Here is a 20,514-nt window from a genome sequence, read left to right as displayed (position 1 = left end):
AATCATTTTTCCATACATGTGGGGTATATTTTGGGATACTCTATTCTGTGATTTTAATATCTTTGTCTCTCTTTGCCTCAATACCACACTGTCTTGATTACTGTACCTTTATAATGAATTTTGAAATCAGGTAATAAAAAACCTTCATTTTTGTTCTTCTATTTTAAAAGTTGTTTTGAATATTGTAGGTCATTGCATTTCCATATGAATTTTAGAATATACTTATCTATTTCTACAAAAAATCTTGCTAGGATTGAATTGATATAGTGTTGAATCTAAAAATCCATTTACTAAGAATTGGTATCTTAAAAATATTGAGTCTTCTGATCCATGTAAAAGGTATTCTCTTCTTTCGTTTAGTTCTTTAATTTCTTTCTGTCATATTTTGTTAGTCATTAATGCATAGGTCTTTCACATCTTTGGTCAGATTTTTCCCTAAGTTTATCATAATTTTGAAACTGTTTTAGATTCCTTTGTTCATTGCTAGTATACAGAAATATAACTGATTTTTTATGTTGATCTTATGTCCTGATACTTTGTTTTTTTTTTTTTTTTTACCAACACTGTTGTATTTATTTATTTATTTATTTATTTATTTTTTTAAGGTTTTTTTTTTTTTTTTTTTTTTTACATTTACATAGGGTAATGATGTTTCTTTTTTTCCCTTCCCTCCCACCCCTCCCACCCTTTTCCCTTTATACAGTCCTTCTTTCCTTCATTCTTACCGCTCTCCTTAGCCTAACTCTAAACCTAACCCTAAACCTAATGCTAACCCCTCTCACCCCCATTATATGTCCTCATCCGCTTATCAGCGAGATCATTCGTCCTTTAGTTTTTTGAGATTGGCTTATCTCACTTAGCATGATATTCTCCAATTTCGACCATTTGCCTACGAATGCCATAATTTTATCATTCTTCATTGCGGAATAATATTCCATTGTATAAATATGCCACAGTTTCTTTATCCATTCATCAACTGAAGGGCATCTAGGTTGGTTCCACAATCTGGCTATGGTGAATTGAGCAGCAATGAACATTGATGTGGCTGTATCTCTGTAGTATGCTGATTTTAAGTCCTTTGGGTATAGACCAAGGAGTGGGATAGCTGGGTCAAATGGTGTTTCCATTCCAAGCTTTCTGAGGAATCTCCACACTGCTTTCCAGAGTGGCTGCACTAATTTGCAACCCCACCAGCAATGTATGAGTGTTCCTTTTTCACCACATCCTCGCCAACACCTATTGTTGCTTGTGTTCTTGATAATCGCCATTTTAATTGGGGTGAGATGAAATCTTAGGGTAGTTTTGATTTGCATTTCTCTTATTACTAGGGATGTTGAACATTTTTTCATATATCTGTTGATTACTTGTACATCTTCTTCTGTGAAGTGTCTGTTCATTTCCTTAGCCCATTTGTTGATTGGATTATTTGTATTCTTCGTGTAGAGTTTTTTGAGTTCTTTATAGATTCTGGAAATTAGAGCTCTATCTGAGGTATGGTTGGCAAAAATATTCTCCCACTCTGTAGGCTCTCTCTTCACATTTCTGATAGTTTCCTTTGCTGAGAGAAAGCTTTTTAGTTTGAATCTATCCCAGTTGTTGATTCTTGCTTTTATTTCTTGTGCTATGGGAGTCCTGTTAAGGAAGTCTGATCCTAAGCCAACAAGTTGAAGATTTGGACCTACTTTTTCTTCTATAAGATGCAGGGTCTCTGGTCTGATTCCAAGTTCCTTGATCCATTTTGAGTTGAGTTTTGTGTAGGGTGAGAGATAGGGGTTTAATTTCATTCTATTGCATATGGTTTTCCAGTTTTCCCAGCACCATTTGTTGAAGAGGCTATCTTTTCTCCATTGCATATTGTTGGAACCTTTGTCTAGTATGAGAAAATTGTATTTATTTGGGTTTGTGTCCATGTCCTCTATTCTGTACCATTGATCTACCTGTCTATTTTGGTACCAATACCATGCCGTTTTTGTTACTATTGCTTTGTAGTAGAGTTGAAGATCTGGTATTGCAATACCCCCTGCTTCGCTCTTGCTACTGAGGATTGCTTTAGCTATTCTAGGTTTTTTATTCTTCCAGATGAATTTCATAATTGCTTGCTCTATTTCTGCAAGGTACATCATTCGGATTTTAATTGGAATTGCATTGAATCTGTATAGCACTTTAGGTAGTATAGCCATTTTGACGATATTAATTCTGCCTATCCAGGAACATGGGAGATCTTTCCATCTTCTAAGGTTTTCTTGAATTTCTTTCTTTAGTGTTCTGTAGTTCTCATTGTAGAGGTCTTTCACCTCTTTTGTGAGATTGATTCCCAAGTATTTTATTTTTTTCGATGCTATTGTGAATGGGGTAGTTTTCCTAATTTCTCTTTCTGAAGATTCATCACTTATGTATAAAAATGCATTGGATTTATGAGCATTGATCTTGTAACCTGCTACTTTACTGAATTCACTTATGAGTTCTAAAAGTTTTCTGGTGGAATTTCCAGGTTCCTCTAAATATATAATCATGTCATCAGCGAACAGGGATAGTTTGAGTTCTTCTTTTCCAATTCGTATCCCTTTAATTTCTTTGGTTTGTCTGATTGCTCTGGCTAGAGTCTCAAGGATGATGTTGAATAGAAGTGGTGAAAGAGGGCATCCCTGCCTTGTTCCAGTTTTTAGGGGGAACGCTTTCAGTTTTTCACCATTTAGAATGATATTAGCCATGGGCTTAGCGTAGATTGCCTTTATAATGTTTAGGAATGTTCCCACTACCCCAATTTTTTCTAGTGTTTTGAGCATGAAGGGATGCTGTATTTTATCGAATGCTTTTTCTGCATCTATTGAAATAATCATGTGATTCTTAACTTTAAGTCTGTTGATATGGTGGATGACATTTATTGATTTCCGAATGTTGAACCAACCTTGCATCCCTGGGATAAAACCCACTTGATCGTGGTGCACTATCTTTTTAATATATATTTGTATGCGATTTGCTAAAATTTTGTTGAGAATTTTTGCATCGATGTTCATTAAGGATATTGGTCTGAAATTTTCCTTCCTCGATGTGTCTCTGTCTGGTTTAGGTATCAGGGTGATATTGGCTTCATAGAACGAGTTTGGGAGGGTTCCCTCCTCTTCTATTTCATGGAATAGTTTGAGGAGTATTGGAATGAGCTCTTCTTTAAAGGTTTTGTAGAACTCGGCTAAGAACCCATCTGGTCCCGGACTTTTCTTTGTTGGTAGGCTTTTGATGACCTCTTCTATTTCATTGCTTGAAATTGGTTTATTTAGGTTGTGTATGTCCTCCTCGTTCAGTTTAGGTAATTCATATGTCTCTAGAAATTTGTTGATGTCTTCGAGGTTTTCTGTTTTGTTGGAGTATAGATTTTCGAAATAGCTTCTAATTATGTTTTGTATTTCACTCGTGTCTGTTGTGATGTTTCCTTGTTCAGTTCCGAATTTTAGTAATTTGAGTTTTCTCCCTCTTTCTCTTTGTTAGTGTGGCTAAGGGTTTATCAATTTTATTTATTTTTTCAAAGAACCAACTATTTATTTTGTTAATTTTTCCAATTGTTTCTTTTGTTTCGATTTCGTTGATTTCGGCTCTGATTTTAACTATTTCCTGTCTTCTACTACTTTTGGTATTGGTCTGCTCTTCTTTTTCTAGCGCTTTGAGCTGTAGTGTTAAGTCGTTTATTTGTTGATTTCTACTTCTTTTTTTGAATGCACCCCATGAAATAAATCTTCCTCTAAGTACTGCTTTCATAGTGTCCCAGAGATTTTGATATGATGTGTCTTTGTTCTCGTTTACTTCTAAGAATTTTTTTATTTCCCTCCTGATGTCTTCTGTTATCCATTCATCATATAATAGTGTATTATTTAGTCTCCAGGTATTGGAGAAGTTTCTGTTTTTTATTCTGTCATTTATTTCTAATTTCAATCCATTATGATCTGATAGAGTACAAGGTAGTATCTCTATCTTCTTGTATTTGCTAACAGTAGCTTTGTGGCATAAAATATGGTCTATTTTAGAGAAGGATCCATGTGCTGTTGAGAAGAAAGTGTATTCGTTCTTTGTTGGATGGTATATTCTATATATGTCCATTAAGTCTAAATTGCTGATTGTGTTGTTGAGATCTATAGTTTCTTTATTCAATTTTTGTTTGGACGATCTATCCAGTGGTGAGAGAGGTGTGTTAAAATCGCCTAGTATGATTGTGTTGTGGTCTATTTGATTTCTGGAATTGAGAAGGATTTGTTTGACGTACGTGGATGAGCCAATGTTCGGGGCATAGATATTTATGATTGTTATGTCTTGCTGATTTATGCTTCCCTTAAGCAGCATGTAATGTCCTTCTTTATCCCTTTTGACTAGTTTTGGTTTGAAGTCCACATTATCTGAGATGAGGATGGATACTCCAGCTTTTTTGCTGTGTCCGTGTGCATGGTATGTTTTTCCCCATCCTTTCACCTTTAGTCTATGGGTGTCTCTTTCTATGAGGTGAGTCTCTTGCAGGCAGCATATTGTTGGATTTTTCTTTTTAATCCAATCTGCCAGTCTGTGTCTTTTGATTGATGAATTCAGGCCATTAACATTCAGGGTTATTATTGTGATATGATTTGTATTCCCAGTCAATTGACTCATATTTGTTTTTGACATGATTTGGTTTCTCCTTTATTTGGCTATTCCTTTAGGCTAGCGCCTCCTGTTGCTGATTTGCATCGTTGTTTTTCATCTCTTCCTCATGGAATATTTTGCTGAGAATGTTCTGTAATGCTGGCTTTCTTTTTGTAAATTCCTTTAGCTTTTGTTTATCATGAAAGGATCTTATTTCATCGTCAAATTTGAAGGTAAGTTTTGCTGGGTATAAGATTCTTGGTTGGCATCCGTTTTCTTTCAGGGCTTGGTAAATGTTGTTCCAGGCCCTTCTGGCTTTTAGGGTCTGGATTGAAAAATCTGCTGATATTCTTATTGGTTTCCCTCTGAATGTAATTTGATTCTTTTCTCTCGCGGCCTTTAATATTCTGTCTTTATTTTGTATGTTAGGTATTTTCATAATAATGTGCCTTGGTGTGGGTCTGTTGTAATTTTGTATGTTTGGAGTTCTATAAGCCTCTTGTATTTGGTTTTCCATTTCATTCTTCAGATTTGGGAAATTTTCTGATATTATTTCATTGAATAGGTTGTTCATTCCTTTGGTTTGTTTCTCTAAGCCTTCCTCAATCCCAATAATTCTTAAATTTGGCCTTTTCATGATATCCCATAATTCTTGTAGATTCTGTTCATGGTTTCTTACCATCTTTTCTGTTTGGCCAACTTTGCTTTCAAGATTAAATAATTTGTCTTCCATGTCTGAGGTTCTGTCTTCCAGGTGCTCCATTCTATTGGTTATGCTTTCTATGGAGTTTTTAACTTGGTTTATTGTTTCCTTCATTTCAAGTATTTCAGTTTGGTTTTTTTTCAGTATCTCTAACTCTTTATTGAAATGATCTCTTGCTTCCCGTATTTGGTCTTTTAACTGTTGATTGGTGCGATCATTTAATGCCTGCATTTGCTCTTTCATCTCCTCCTTCAATGCCTGCATTTGCTCTTTCATCTCCTCATTTGCTTCCCTGATCGTTTTAATTACGTACATTCTGAACTCCCTTTCTGACATTTCTTCTGCTGTGCTGTCATTGGGTTTTATTGATGTAGTATCTAGGTTTGTTTGGGACATTTTCTTCCCTTGTTTTCTCATATTGGTCAGTTGTCAGTGGGACCCTGAGATATTGCAGTTTTCCGCTATTGGCTTATAGTGTCCTGGTAGATTTCCAGTGTATCACCTCCCAGCCATCAGTAGCCTGATGTCTTGGAGGAATCTGATAAAGCAGCGTATCGGAAGAAAACTGCCCCTAGCCCCCTACTGGTTCCACGATTTGGAACTGGCTCTGTGCTGAAATGCTCTCACTGTGGGCCTGCACCGTGCAGCTGGCCGTGTGGGAGGAGCTCACTGCCGGAGCGTGGAAGGCTACCTTGGGAAGACTCTAGCTGCCCTGCCTGGCACCGATAAGCCACCTCTATCTGGGCCTGCCACCCGGGCCGAGCTTTACCCAGTGGGCAGACTCACCTGTGGCTCTATTTCAGTCCCAGTCTCTCAATGCCTCCCCTTCTTAACTCCTGGGTTCTGGAGCGTCAGGGGGTGCAGTCTCCCTCTAGGCCGCCATCTTGGATCGCCCCGAGAAGAGAGCCTGCAGCCGGAGTGGGCAGAGCCGCCTGAAGAGGTGTCTGGCTGCCCTGCCCTGATCCCAGAGGCTGTTTGCGGATCGAGGCTCTTTGTTGGTTCGGGGGCTTGTGGCTGGTTCTATGTAGAAAGTCTCTCACTGGGCGGTCAGCTCCGAGAGGCTAGCCTTGAACGGCACCTCCCACCACAGGGGTCCAGACTACTTGGGGAAGTCTCTGGCTGCCCTGTCTGGACCCTGAATCTGCTTGCGTGCCAGAGTACTCTGAGCTGCACTGGCTCCGGGACTCGGAGCTTGTTCTGGTCAGAAAGGCTCTCACCAGCGGGCCAGTTCCGTTCCGAGAACCTGGAGAAGCTGGCTGTGTGGGCGGGGCCCACCGCCGGAGTGCGCAGGGCTGCCTGTGGATGACTCTAGCTGCCCTGCCCGGCTCCGATAAGCCACCTCTATCTGGGCCTGCCCCCCGGGCCGAGCTTTACCCAGTGGGCAGACTCACCCGTGGCTCTATTTCAGTCCCAGTCTCTCAATGCCTCCCCTTCTTAACTCCTGGGTTCTGGAGCGACGGGGGTGCAGTCTCCCTCTAGGCCGCCATCTTGGATCGCCCCGAGAAGAGGGCCTGCAGCCGGAGTGGGCAGAGCTGCCTGAAGAGGTGTCCGGCTGCCCTGCCCTGATCCCAGAGGCTGTTTGCGGATCGAGGCTCTCCGTTGGTTCGGGGGCTTGTGGCTGGTTCTATGTAGAAAGTCTCTCACTGGGCGGTCAGCTCCGAGAGGCTAGCCTTGAACGGCACCTCCCACCGCAGTGGTCCAGACTACTTGGGGAAGTCTCTGGCTGCCCTGTCTGGACCCTGAATCTGCTTGCATGCCAGAGTACGCTGAGCTGCACTGGCTCCGGGACTCGGAGCTTGTTCTGGTCAGAAAGGCTCTCACCAGCGGGCCAGTTCCGTTCCGAGAACCTGGAGAAGCTGACTGTGTGGGCGGGGCCCACCGCCGGAGTGCGCAGGGCTGCCTGTGGATGACTCTAGCTGCCCTGCCCGGCTCTGATAAGCCACCTCTATCTGGGCCTGCCCCCCCGGGCCGAGCTTTACCCAGTGGGCAGACTCACCCGTGGCTCTATTTCAGTCCCAGTCTCTCAATGCCTCCCCTTCTTAACTCCTGGGTTCTGGAGCGACAGGGGGTGCAGTCTCCCTCTAGGCCACCATCTTGGATCCCACTGTAATCCTAGTGACTTGGGAGGCGGAGACAGGATTGCAAGTTTAAGGCCAGCCTTAGTAAGATTCTGTCTCAAGATAAATAGGTCTGTAGCTCTGAAGCCAGAATTGGGGACAGGTAGTTAGTGTAGAAATAGGGGATCGGGTCAAATCAAGGAAATAAAGGCCTGTCCTGATACTTTGTTAAAGTCACTTATTAGTTCTAGTAGCTTATTCAGTCCATCAGATTTTCTACCTAGAATGATCAGGTCAACTGTGAATAGAGACTATTTCTTTCTTTTCAAAAAGTAAAAGACTTCCTCTCCCAAAATCTTCTACACCATTTGAATTCAGAGATAAACAACATTAAAATTATTTTGGTTTTAGTTCCTCTAGCCATCAGAGTATTATTTTTAAATGTTATCTGTGGAATTCTATTTCAAATTTAGATTGTATATTATGACACTGTACAAGATGAAAAAAAATACCATTTTCCTTTCTTTCACCTTGTCTTTTTCTCTCTGACTCCCATTTTTCAAATTACAGTGTACTTTTACATTGTCTAGATTTATAGCAATCATTTTCATTTATGACCATATGGTGGGTTAGGTAAACTGAATAAACCTCCTTCAACAAACATCTAAAAATTCTAGATAAGGTATTTGAAAACAGCTTATTAAATATATTACTGAATTGGGTAGAAAGTAAGGGAAATTCTTTTTTTTTTTTTTTTTTTTTTTTTTTTTTTTGGGTGCTGGGGATCGAACTCAGGGTCTTGTGCTTACAAGGCAAGCACTCTACCAACTGAGCTATCTCCCCAGCCCCAGGGAAATTCTTAAAGACCTGAAAAGAAAAAAAGGCCAAAATCAAGAAACTAAACCAGGGCTAACAAGGGAAATCTACCATTCTGTAGTAAGCTAGGTCTTCACTCTTAATGATCTCTTGGAGACTGGAGACAAAGTCTTGGATCTCACAAGGTAAAAAGTTACATGAAACTTCAATGAAATATGAATTTTCACTGGAAATGTAGTAAGTGAATAGTCAAGTACAAGAGAGAAAGCAAAGAAGAAAACATGGAGGGATGGAGGTCTTGGGAAAAGGAAGGTCCTATGCAAAATTCTTCTTGGGGTCTGTTATTTAAAATCTACATTATTTTCTTCTTTTTTCCTTTTCTTTCTTTTTCTTTTTTTAAACACAGGGTTGAACTACATTGCCCATGCTGGTCTCAAATTCAAGACACTTGGAATTAGAGGTACAGGTCACAGAGCCTGGCAATTTATTATCATTTTCAGTGATTATTGAGGAACAGAATTTCATTTTAACATTTTTTGCATTTTGTCATTCATCTTAATCTCTGAATATTTGTTCCCCTTTGGTCATTGGATAATAGTGAATTTGTGAACAGAAGGAAGATGAGCTTTTCTTAACCTTAACCCTAATCTTTAGCCTAATCCACAGTCACATAGAATAAATATCATTGGTATTCTCAAGAAAGGTACAAGTGAATTTTAATTTAACTTTTTAAATGCTTTTATGCTTGCTAAAGGAATTGCTTGATCTTTTTTTCTAGATTAAAATCTGAGATTATAAAGCAGAAATGTAAGAAAACCCCAAGTTGCCTTTAAAGTTTTTAAAGCATTATTTATATATTTCTCTCCATGTACAAAAAACAAAGTAGAGGGGGCTGAATTGTGGCTCAGTGGTAGAGCCTGGCATGTGTGAGGCCCTGGGTTTGATACTCAGCACCACATATAAATAAATAAATAAAATAAAAGATCCATTGACAAATTTTTTTAAAAAGTAGAATAGATCACCTCAACAAATATATTAGCAATATTTTTTTGGGGGGGTGCTGGGGATTGAACCCAGGGCCTTGTGCTTGCAAGGCAAGCACTCTACCGACTGAGCTATCTCCCCAGCCCCTATATCAGCAATATTGAGTAAATATCAAGAAACAGGAAGTAAGGATATACAAAATATAAAACAATTCTAAACTGATTTTTTAAAATATGTCACTAAACTCAGTCTTTTGAGCCTTTGAAATGAGCTTCCTTAATGTTTGTGATTTGAAATCCTTTTAATGTTATAACTCCCCACAATTTTATTTATTATATTTGTGAATTTTTCTCCACAGAAAATTTGAAGGGTTTCTTGATTTTTAAATTCTTATCGTGTTGTAGTTTTTCTCCATCATTTATGCATGTATTTTGTGAATTTTAAATAGTTTTTAAGTAAAGTTAGAGGCTATATTGTTAAGCATTTTTCTTTTCCAGTTCTGAAGTATGCAAATGGGAGATATTAAAGGAAGAGTGGTTATCATTTTTACTAAAATATACCTTTATTTTCATATTAATATGATACTAGTGTTAGACCATCCTGACTTTAACTTTTCATTAATAACATTTAAAATGATTTGAAGTTTTTTGCACTGCTTAAGAAAACCGCATATTATTTATGCAGAAAATTGCATGTTATTTATGCAAGTTTACATATTATCTATGCAATTTTCTCCTGGTGATCTAACATCACAAGAGTTTGCCCAACTTACTTTGAATTCGGATTTTAGAACCAGCTTTATTAATGTGTTATTTCGAGAAAATCACTTCACCTCACTGGACTTCAATGTTTGGAGTGTAAAAGGATTAGCACTTTTGAAAGTTTAAGGAACAGTCCACTTTGATGTTGATCACTTTAAGAAATGTGAATAATGCAGCCTTTTCACATTGGGTTTGTATCTAAAATAGGTTATTTGGTTATTGGTGAAATAACCTGGAAATAATAGTGTTTTAAGTTATATATATATAAAGATATGTGTATGTATATATATTTTGATGTCATTTAGTTTTTGAGGTTTTACAACTTTAATAGATATCTAAAGTTCTATTTTCTTTGTGCTTTCTATTAGTAAAAGTGAATACAGGAAGATTTTTCTCTGACTTGAGCTAGAACTTACATTTGTGTAAACTATAGACCTTACATAAAAATTCTAACATGGTAAATATTTGATAAAATAATCATTAATTAAAGTCAATTTTCTCTATATCAAGTCTTTTAAAACCTAAGTAATGTTACTGTGTTTCACCACGGCAAGTTGTGTTTTCAAGGCCCATTTTGTGTGTGTGTGTGAAGTTAAGCATAACAAACTATCTTTTGAAGGCTGCTAGGAAGATTTTTGAAATATTGAAGTATTTCAAATGTTCAGAAAAAAAAATATAGACTTGAAAACTATTTTGGACTCTTTAAAGAGTGTGCTGTGTAAATTCAAGGTATTATTTAGATATTCTTAACACATGTTCATCTTAATCACACTTGTGGTTATGCTTCTCTTATGTTTATATCTCTTAATATGCATACTAGTAATGTGACATATGTACTAAATCTATACTGTATTTGTTAAAAATTATTTTAAAAATCAATGCAGCGTATAAATTTGCAATAACTTAGGCTCATGTATTTGATGGGTATGATTTTACCTTAAATGAAACTAAAATTCTTCAATAACTGAGATGCTGTGTAAGGCAGTTTTTTCTTGAATAATGATAGCTAACATTTATTGAGGATTTTCTTTGTGCCTATCATTTTTTCATAAATTATTTCAGTCCTCACGACTCTATACAACTGGCATTATCATAATTCCTAGTTTTATATATTGAGAAAAGGAAGACCTGAGAACTTCAACAATTTTTCAAGATAGCTAATAGAGTCAGGATACACAACCAATCAAGGGCATATATTTACAATTCTAAATTTCCAGGGTGTTGATGGTTGTATTAGTTGACAAAAAGTAAATCCCCTTATTTTGATGTAAGTAGCAAACTAGCCTGAAGTAGTAAAACAGATTTTTAAAAAATGTTTTAAATTATGACTATTAATATGAAAAAGGTAAAGTAAATGAAAGCTGTACTTTTTAGAATGGTTCCATTAGTTAATTCAGTAATTATCAGGTCCTCTTGGAATCTAGCATCCTGCAAAATCACTAGTGATTTCCAGAATGAAAGTACTCATTTATAAGAGAAGATACCTACACAGTCTGAAAACAAGAATCATCATCTTATGATTATAAAATCTTGGTGTTCAAGAATATCAGGCTCCTCTGTCAATAGCTATCTCCATTTAGATGTCCCATAGTGTACTTCAATATAAAATATTCAAAACATGACCTTATTACTTTTATCCTAAAATTTAATTCTTTCTATCCTGTTTTCCTTTCTCAATGAATGCATCACCACCCCTCCAAGTGCCTGAACTGCAAATCTGGTAGGTTTCCTCTGCAGGCCTTTCACTCACTAAGTACAGGATGCTTTTTCTTTGATGTCTTTCACACTCATGCTTGTCCTTCTTCTCTTCTGCCACGGTGTTAGAACAGATTCTACCTCACTGGGATTACCTCCAGAGTTGCTCTCAATGACATTTCCTGTCTCTGCTCTGGAAACTGCCACTAGACTGACCGTCTGAGAACAGAAATCTGATTGTGTCTTTCCTCTGTTTAAACTTCTTCAGCAGTTCTTCATAGCTTTTAGGAAACGGTTCTGATTCCTGAACAAAATGCAGAGCTCATTATAATTTCACACTGGCCTACCTCCGTAGAAAATGGTCCCATCATCTTCCACGCCTGGTGGAGTAGGACCCATGCCAGGGCAGGCTGGGGAGCACCTAGGAGGGGGCTGGGGTTCCACGGAGAGGCATGTTTCAACTGTGATTGTAGTACATAGAACTAGTAGGCAAATTCCAGGAGCTGTGTCCTCTGGAAGTATCTACTCTGGTCAGTAGAAAACAATACAAATCTGAAAATTAAATTAAGAGCAGAAACCAAGGCAGGGAGTCAAACTGAGTTGAAAAACTAAGTGAACCAATGAGGAGTGTTTGGAGGAAGTTTTATCTGAAGCAATTCCTGAGGTGGTTTACAAATAATTGTAGCAAACATTTTATGTTATTTGTACGCAAACTGTGAAGACATACTTGGTTTAATGAAACTAAATTAGACTAGAATAGATATATACCACTTGCTGTGACCCAGAGGTCACAGGCTATTTCAGGTCTCTGTGCCTGTCACGTCTCATTGCTTCTCCCTGAAACACTCTCTTCCACTTCCCTATTCTCTAACTCCTACTCATTCCATAAATTCAGTTCAAGAATCATCACTTCTGTAAATAGTAATATCCCACATAAATAGAGCATTTACAGTCTCCAGGCACTATGCCAAATACATAATCTCATTTAAACCTCATTAGGAAAGGTGACTCTATTTTTCTCATGTTATAGATGATGAAATTGATGTTTAGCAAGATGAATCAATTTGCATAAGATCACACAACCATTTGGGAGTAGAGAATGGTACTGGAAGAGACTGACTCAGGAGTTTGAACTTGTTCCCACCATTGAACTTCATCAGTTTCCAGGCTGACTTGACATGCCTTTCAATGGGCATCTCTGTTTGTCATCAAAACCTATCCCTCAGCATTATAATCTTTTACTCATCTATCTCTCCCAGTGGTAGAAAAGCTCCTAAAGGTTAAAGTTCAGATATCAACTACAAAAGTAGAATTTCAATAGATGTTTGTTTAATTAATTTATTATCATTGTCCATCAAATTGCTTAGGGACCAGTAAGTAGGGCTTTGAGTATTGCACCAAGGAAATTCATGTCAATTAAATGTGGCCAGCTGTGTTACTCTAATATCTTTTCAGGAGATGTCTTTTGTAAAACCTGGAATCGGTCAACTAAGATCAGAATAGTCTCCTCTCAACTAGATAGAATTGGATACAGACAAAATGTTTTTCTTTGTCTTTATACTTTATGTAGTTAACAACCTCTTTGCTTCTAATAATCATCATGCTACAGTTCTCAAGGTAATTACTCATTTTACATGTGACATATTTAAGGAACATGTTTTTCCTAATTCATTTTTTTTGCATTTGTTTGACCTTTGTGAAGTATTATGTCTTATCCAATTTCTAATTTTTGTATTTTAGTGGAATCTAAGAGAATAGTTTGCCCTTTGACTTTAATGCTTAGTGACTACATTAGAATCAGAATGGCTATGGCTTCAACAAAGATGTTTTCAACTGATTGTTTCAAATTAGTAGGGTTTTGGAGCTCTACTTCAGCCCATCAATAAACACCCCCTCAAGTTCCAAAGGAAAGAAAAATGAAGGGGGAAAAAAACTAAAATGCACTACTGGCTAAAATGCACTTCTTTCTATTTATTAGAAGGGAGTGAAAGACAGTAGAAGGTGTTCAGGGAAGATCACTGATTCCATGAGAACAGCTTGCTAGGTTTTCAGGTGTGATGAGATTGTAGTTTGAAGCTCCCTAATGTGGGGTGGGGTAGATCCCACTTCCAATCATGGGCTTAGTTTACCTTCAGCAGCCCCTGTTCTTGGAAGCATTACTTAGTGATAGACATCAATGGAAAGATGGATCTTGAGGACAAAAGAATGACATGATCCAACTCTGTTGCAAAGAAGATGTTCTTTTGAGTTCCAACCCTGGAAACTCTGACCTTTATTTTATATTTTTAAATTTTATTTTGGGGGTTGATTGTTTCCTTTAGCTTTCAGATCTATGAAGGAAGATGGCATGTTTCTACTAAGATCTTCCCAGTCATGCCTTTAGGCATATCTTAAAATACAAATGTCTATTATTGAAGTAAAGTTGTGCATCCCTTAATGCCAGGCACATATTTTGAGAAATGCATCATTTGGTGATTTTGTCATCATGTGAACATCATAGACTATACATACACAGACTAAGATGGCTATGACATCAATAGACAATAAAATATATTAGAACCACCATTGTATATGTGGTCTATCATTTTGACCATAACACCATTGTGCAGTGCTTGTCTATAATTGCAGAAAATATGTTTTTCTTATGTAGATTATATTTCCACTAAAATAATATTTATGGAAATAGTTTTATGGAAATAGTTCCAAGATAAAATCCAGTGCAGACTTTGACCAAATTGTGATGCATTAAGCTAGTGAGATATAAATAAACTTGCTGCCATGAATATGATAAACTTCTATCAAATGCATCAATATAAAATCAACAAGGTGGACAAGTAAATTTGATAAGTTACTGAATACTTGTACAGTAAACAATATGAAAATTAGTTGGTAAAAATATTTGAAATATGCAAAGAAAATTTAATTTTCATATTCAAAATTATTATGGAAGTATAAAGTTCAGGGGAAGAAAATGCTTCCAAATTAATATTCATTGTGATTTTCTACAGTAAAAAACAAAAACAAACAAGTGACAGACTATAGGAAAAAAAATCTCTCTTAAGATGATGGAATTTCAAATATTGGATTGATCCCCTAATGGAGTAACAGCAAAACCACATGTTCATTGAAGGAGAAACATGTAGAAAATGGTAGAATCCTAGAAAAGTTACTTCCTGAGAGATCAAAACAGGAGGCTTTTCAAAGAGCTCAATTTTTGCTTAAGAAATACAATGTTTCTGACTTTCCAAATAATTTTTTTGTTTTTGGTACTGAAAGCTCCCAAAAGTATTAAACATGATCTAAAAATATTTCAGGAAAGTAATGTTAATGCTTCTTCATGTCATCTGAGAAAAGTGACCTTGTAACACTACAAGGGAAAAAAATGTTTTTAAACCTGATATTTTCTGGTGCATTTGGGTAAAAGGAAGTATTTTCTAATGGACTGTACACTGTACCCAAATGGAATTAGCTGATAATTTTAAAGCTTAACCATATCCATATGGCTTATTATTATTACTATTATTAGTGCTGGGGATTAAATCCAGGGCCTTGTGCATACTATCCATATGGCTTTTTAAAAGGCACTAGTAGCAGAAACAACTAAGAAAACAAGAGACACTCATAACTACACAGATTTCTAGTTAAACAGTAATTGTTCCTTTGTCTTTTATAAATGACTAAAAAGAATAATACTGTTAATTAATGGTGAATCATGCTCCAGTGATCTATTCATATTCTCTGGCATGTTGCTCTGGAGGTGGTTAAGCATCAAAGTGTTGATAACTATATTGACTCAGCTTGGAAAGAGATTAAGAATCTCAGTATGACAACAAATATGAATTTCTTGTTATAGAGACATTTCACTCTTCTGTTCAAAGTTTACAGTGATTTTCTCAGTCTTTTTATGTAATAGCGAAACTCTTGTCCACTGTCAATTCACACCTTATCCCCCTCAATTTACTTGCTCAGATTCAACAATCATTCTTTCCCTCCTCCTCTTCCTTCCTCCCTCCCTTTTTCCACATATCCCTTTTTGCAAATTAAAGTTGTTCCAACTTCTCCTTCTATCCATATCCACTCTGTTCTTTAAATTGGATTCAAAATTCAACTGTAGTTATTGTCTGGGAACAGAATGCCATCCACAAGTGATAGATTGACCTCTATGCTTCACCCGATAACCTTTAATGATGTCTGTGGAAGACGATGCTAGTTTCCTACCCAGTATCATTCCCCATTCATTCTCAATAGCAGGGTTCCAATTTTTTTAGAGTATCAGTATGCTTTTCTAAAAATACCTTTCCAGCCTCCCTGGAGCTAGGGTGACCACATGTCATAATTATGGACAAAGAGGCATAAATTAAGGGCTTCATGGAAAAGCTGTGGTTTTTCTCACAAGGTGCCCCTTCTTACTTCCTCCTCCCTCCATCTTTCCATCTGCAATGCTATGGAGATATAATGGCTTTTGTCACCTTGACAGAGAAATCATGAGGACAAAGATCTATACATCAAAGATGAGAGAATGGAAAAAGGGAAAATGTGTCTCTATTGTTATCATTGAGTGGTCAGGAATGGCCCTGTTCCTACCTACCTCCCAACCCTGTCTCTGTCTCCAGTCTTATTGTGCAAACCAAATAAATTTCTGTCCTCATGGAATCCAACCAAAAATCCTGAACGATAAGGCAGATGCTCCTGCTGTTGTAAACAAACTTATTCCTAACTGATGCAAATTTTAGAAATTTTATACCCATAAGGAATATTACTTCTATGATAATAAAATAATAATTAAATGTGTTAAATAAAAAAATTAAATTTCAGGACTAAATTAGAATTCAGATTTTTCCCACATATTAATAATTGTCTGACTTTTGGCAACTTAAGTTATCCAAGTCTTAATTTCCTCATCTGCCAAATGGGAAAAGCAATAATAAAGGTGATGATGATGCTAATGTGCAATAATAGGGCTGTAGTAAGTCACATAGTAGACTCTCAATAAGGTTTAGCTGTTAGTATTGCTGCCAATTATCCCAACACACACACACACACACACACACACACACACACACACACAAACCACTCTGCTGAGTTTCTAAAGCATTCATGGAGAAATCATTGCACACATCAGGAAACTCTGGAGATTGGGGTGTAGCTCATTAGTAGAGTACTTGCTGAGCATGTGTGAGGCCCTGGGTTCAATCCCTAGTACTGCAAAAAAGAGGGGGAGAAAAAAGAGGAAGAGGAAAAAGGGGAAGAGGAGGAAGTAGAAGTAAGAAAAAGAGACTCTGTAGGTCAAAATAGTTGATTTCTGATCCCTCAGTTTCTGTGACTTTGAGATTTTGTTTCTCTTGTCTTCAAAGTCCTCATTTGAACAATGTGTGGAAAAAGATTCTCAAAAGATCATTTCTAGCTTTAAAATCCCATAATTATTTTAAAAACAAAGAACATTTCCTACATTGTTGATGGGACTGCGAATTGGTGCAACCACTCTGGAAAGCAGTATGAAGATTCCTCAGAAAACTTGGAATGGAACCACCATTTGACCCAGTTATCTCATACCATGCTATATTCCCAAAGGACTTAAAATCAGCATACTACAGTGACACAGTCACATCAGTGTTTATCACACCTCAGTTCACAATAGCTAAGTTATGGAAACAACCTAGGTGCCCTTCAACAAATGAATGGATAAAGAAAATGTGTCATATATATATATCCATATATATATGACATACATATATATATATCCATATATAATGACATACATATATATACATATATATGTATATATGTGTGTGTATGTATGTGTGTGGGTGTGATATATATATATATATATATATATATATATATATATATATACATATATAATGGAATATTACTCAGCCATAAAGAATGAAAGTATGGCACTTACCAGTAAACGGGTGGAACTGGAGACTATCATGCTAAGTGAAATAAGCCAATCCCAAAAAACCAAAGACCAAATGTTTTCTCTGATATGTGGATACTTACACATAATAAGAAAGGGAGGGAAGAATAGAAGTTCATTGGTTAGACAAAGGGGAATGAAGGGAAGGAGAGGGGAGGGGAATAGTAAAGACAGTAGAATGAATCAGACATAACTTCTCTATGTTCACATATGAATACATGATCAGCATAACTCCATATCATGTACAACCACAAGAATGGGAACTTATACTCCATGTATGTATAATATGTCAAAACATAATCTACTGTAGTGTATATCTAAAAAAAACCAAATAAATAAAATAAAAAAACCCCAAGGACATGATTGTACAAAATTCAGAATAGTGTTTTACTTTTCCTCTAAGGGATAGGAAGAATTATGGTTTGAGAAAGGTACATGGGGAGGGTGGACTTTTATAGTGGAATAAATATTCTTCTTAGTTACCTGGTTGATGGTTACACTGTTGTTCATTTTGTAATTATTCATGAAGTTTTACTTAAATATTTTGTATACTTTTATATGTATATTCTATTTCAAAATTGTAGAAAAACCTCAATGTTTGATGATTCTAGTTATAGGCATATTAATTTGCTTCTGCCCTATGATAGGTTATAAATATTTTTTCTACTTGGATAATTTAGAAATAGGATTGCTGGTAGTATTCCTTGTTTCCCTTTACTGATAGGATGGCTTCCTTCTCTGTGCCTTATACCTTTATCTCCTGCCAGATGGAGAAAGATGTGATACAGGGTACAAAAAGTTGCTAAGAAAATATAAAAGGGTAGGAGATCAAAGTCTACCCACTTCAAGCCTAAAGTCACTGAAAGAGATTGTGTGGGAGGAAAAATACACTCAATGGGATCCCAATGGAAGTTTGTTCCAGGCTTTAAAAAGTTAAGATTCTTTTTGAGCAGTTTGCTGCAAGAAAATTGAGTGGAAAGTACAGAGAGCTCCCCTATACCTCTTTAATCCTCCTCCATCTTCTCTTATTATTAACATCTTGAATTAGTGTGCTACATTTGTTACAATTAATGAGACAATACTGATACATTATTATTAACCAATGTTTACAACTTACATTGTTTCACTTTGTTTTTCTCATTCTAAGGATTTTGGCAAATGTTTTATGATATGTATCCACACATAGATAATCATCCAGCATAGATCCAGTGCTCTAAAAATCCTGTGCTCCTTTTCTTATCCCTCCTTCCCCTTTAACTGGCAATCACTGATTCTTTTCACTGTCTCCATAGTTTTTGCCTTTTCCAGAATGTCATGTTGTTGGAATCGTACAGTACGTATCCTTTTCAGCTTGGCTTCATTCACTTTGTAATATGCATTTAAGTTTCCTCCATATCATTTCATGGCCTAATAGCTCATTTCTTTTTATTGCTGAATAATATTTCATTGTATGAATGTATATAGCTTGTTTAACCATTTACCCATTGAAGGACATCTTGGCTGCTTCCAAGATTATAAATAGTCACTAAAACACTGTGTTCAGGATTTTGTGTGAATATAAGTTTTCAATTCATTAGGGTAAATATGTTCCATGCCTTTTTGGGGAAATACAACATCTGGCATGAAGCCCTCCCTGTGCTCCAACAGTTAGAAATGACAGAGTAGCTCAGAAAGTTGCTTCAAGTTTGCACTGGTGCCATTATTGGCTTGGCAGCAATGTCTACATGTCTAGTTTTCTTAAGAAGATCACATAAATAGTGGATCCAGTGACCAGCTCTAGTGCCTATGATTTCCATCTGTCTTCATTCAAGAAGTTTCCAGTAGAGAAGGGGGGCTCATGCAAAAAAAGAACAGCACCTTTAGAGGGAATAGCACGTCTAAAGACCCCTGATGTCAGGAAACTGGAGTAGAGTGTGCCTAGCAGGTGTCTGATGACCATAAAATATGTGCTTAATCCATCCAGTGTCTGACCACCACTGACAGGAACCAGATTTGGTGAAGACAGAAGCAGACAGAGCCAATGAAAAACAGATCACGGACTTCAGCAGATGACACTAGTCTGGAACGCTGTTGTCAAGTCAGACAAAGGTCCTCATGGAAACCAACCAAAAACTCCAAAAGACAAAACAGGCAAAAGATCTCCACAGACTCCTGGAGCCCTGTCTCATCACTGCAAGGACATAACTCTTTCCCTTCCCTCTCAAATGTAGACTTTATCTTTGGAACTAGGAAAAGAGAAGGGCAAGAAACCTGACGGGGCTTTGGACTGTGACTTAAATGAAAACTCCCCTGAAACAGACTAAGAGCATCGACTAATCAGCATGCTCAGCTACCCTCTCTCTAGCTCTTCCCACCCACCATAATGGGGAAAGAGGGCTCAGACCCACAATGAAGTCTGTATCATTGAGGAAGGAGCAGGGGGAGAGGCAGGGTTAGAAGGAAGCTTATATCAAAGGAGGAAAAGGAGGAGGAGGAGGAAGAAGAGGAATATTTTTGCCGACCTAAGTTTGTTAGATTTTGACTCCACAACATGGGTTACATTATACACCATATTTTATACAGAATGTAGTGTATAGAGCAAGATGGGAAGCACAACTTGAAGGACAGAAGTCAGGGACTTCTTTTCCTGAAGACTATGTAATTAAGGCAGTTAAATGTTTGAAGAAGTCAGTGTGTATGTCAAGTCCAGTAATTTCACTTATTTTGAACAAATTTATTAACCTAGCTAAACATCCAATTACCTATAAAATAAAGATACTATTACTATCTACTCAATGGGATAATTTGATGTTCAGCACATTAATTTTCAAGCATAGCATTTGGTACCAAGTATGGTTAAACTCTAAATTTTATGCCATGGACTTTGTATACATTGTGTAGACTTTTTTTTTTTTGGTACGGGAATTGAACCCAGAGGTACTTAACTGCCAAGCCACATCGCCTGCCTTTTTAAATATTTTATTTAGAGATAGG

This window comes from Sciurus carolinensis, chromosome 14, assembly GCF_902686445.1.
Source record: "Sciurus carolinensis chromosome 14, mSciCar1.2, whole genome shotgun sequence".
In the NCBI taxonomy this organism is placed as follows: Eukaryota; Metazoa; Chordata; class Mammalia; order Rodentia; family Sciuridae; genus Sciurus; species Sciurus carolinensis.
Note: the sequence above shows the minus strand (reverse complement) of the source record.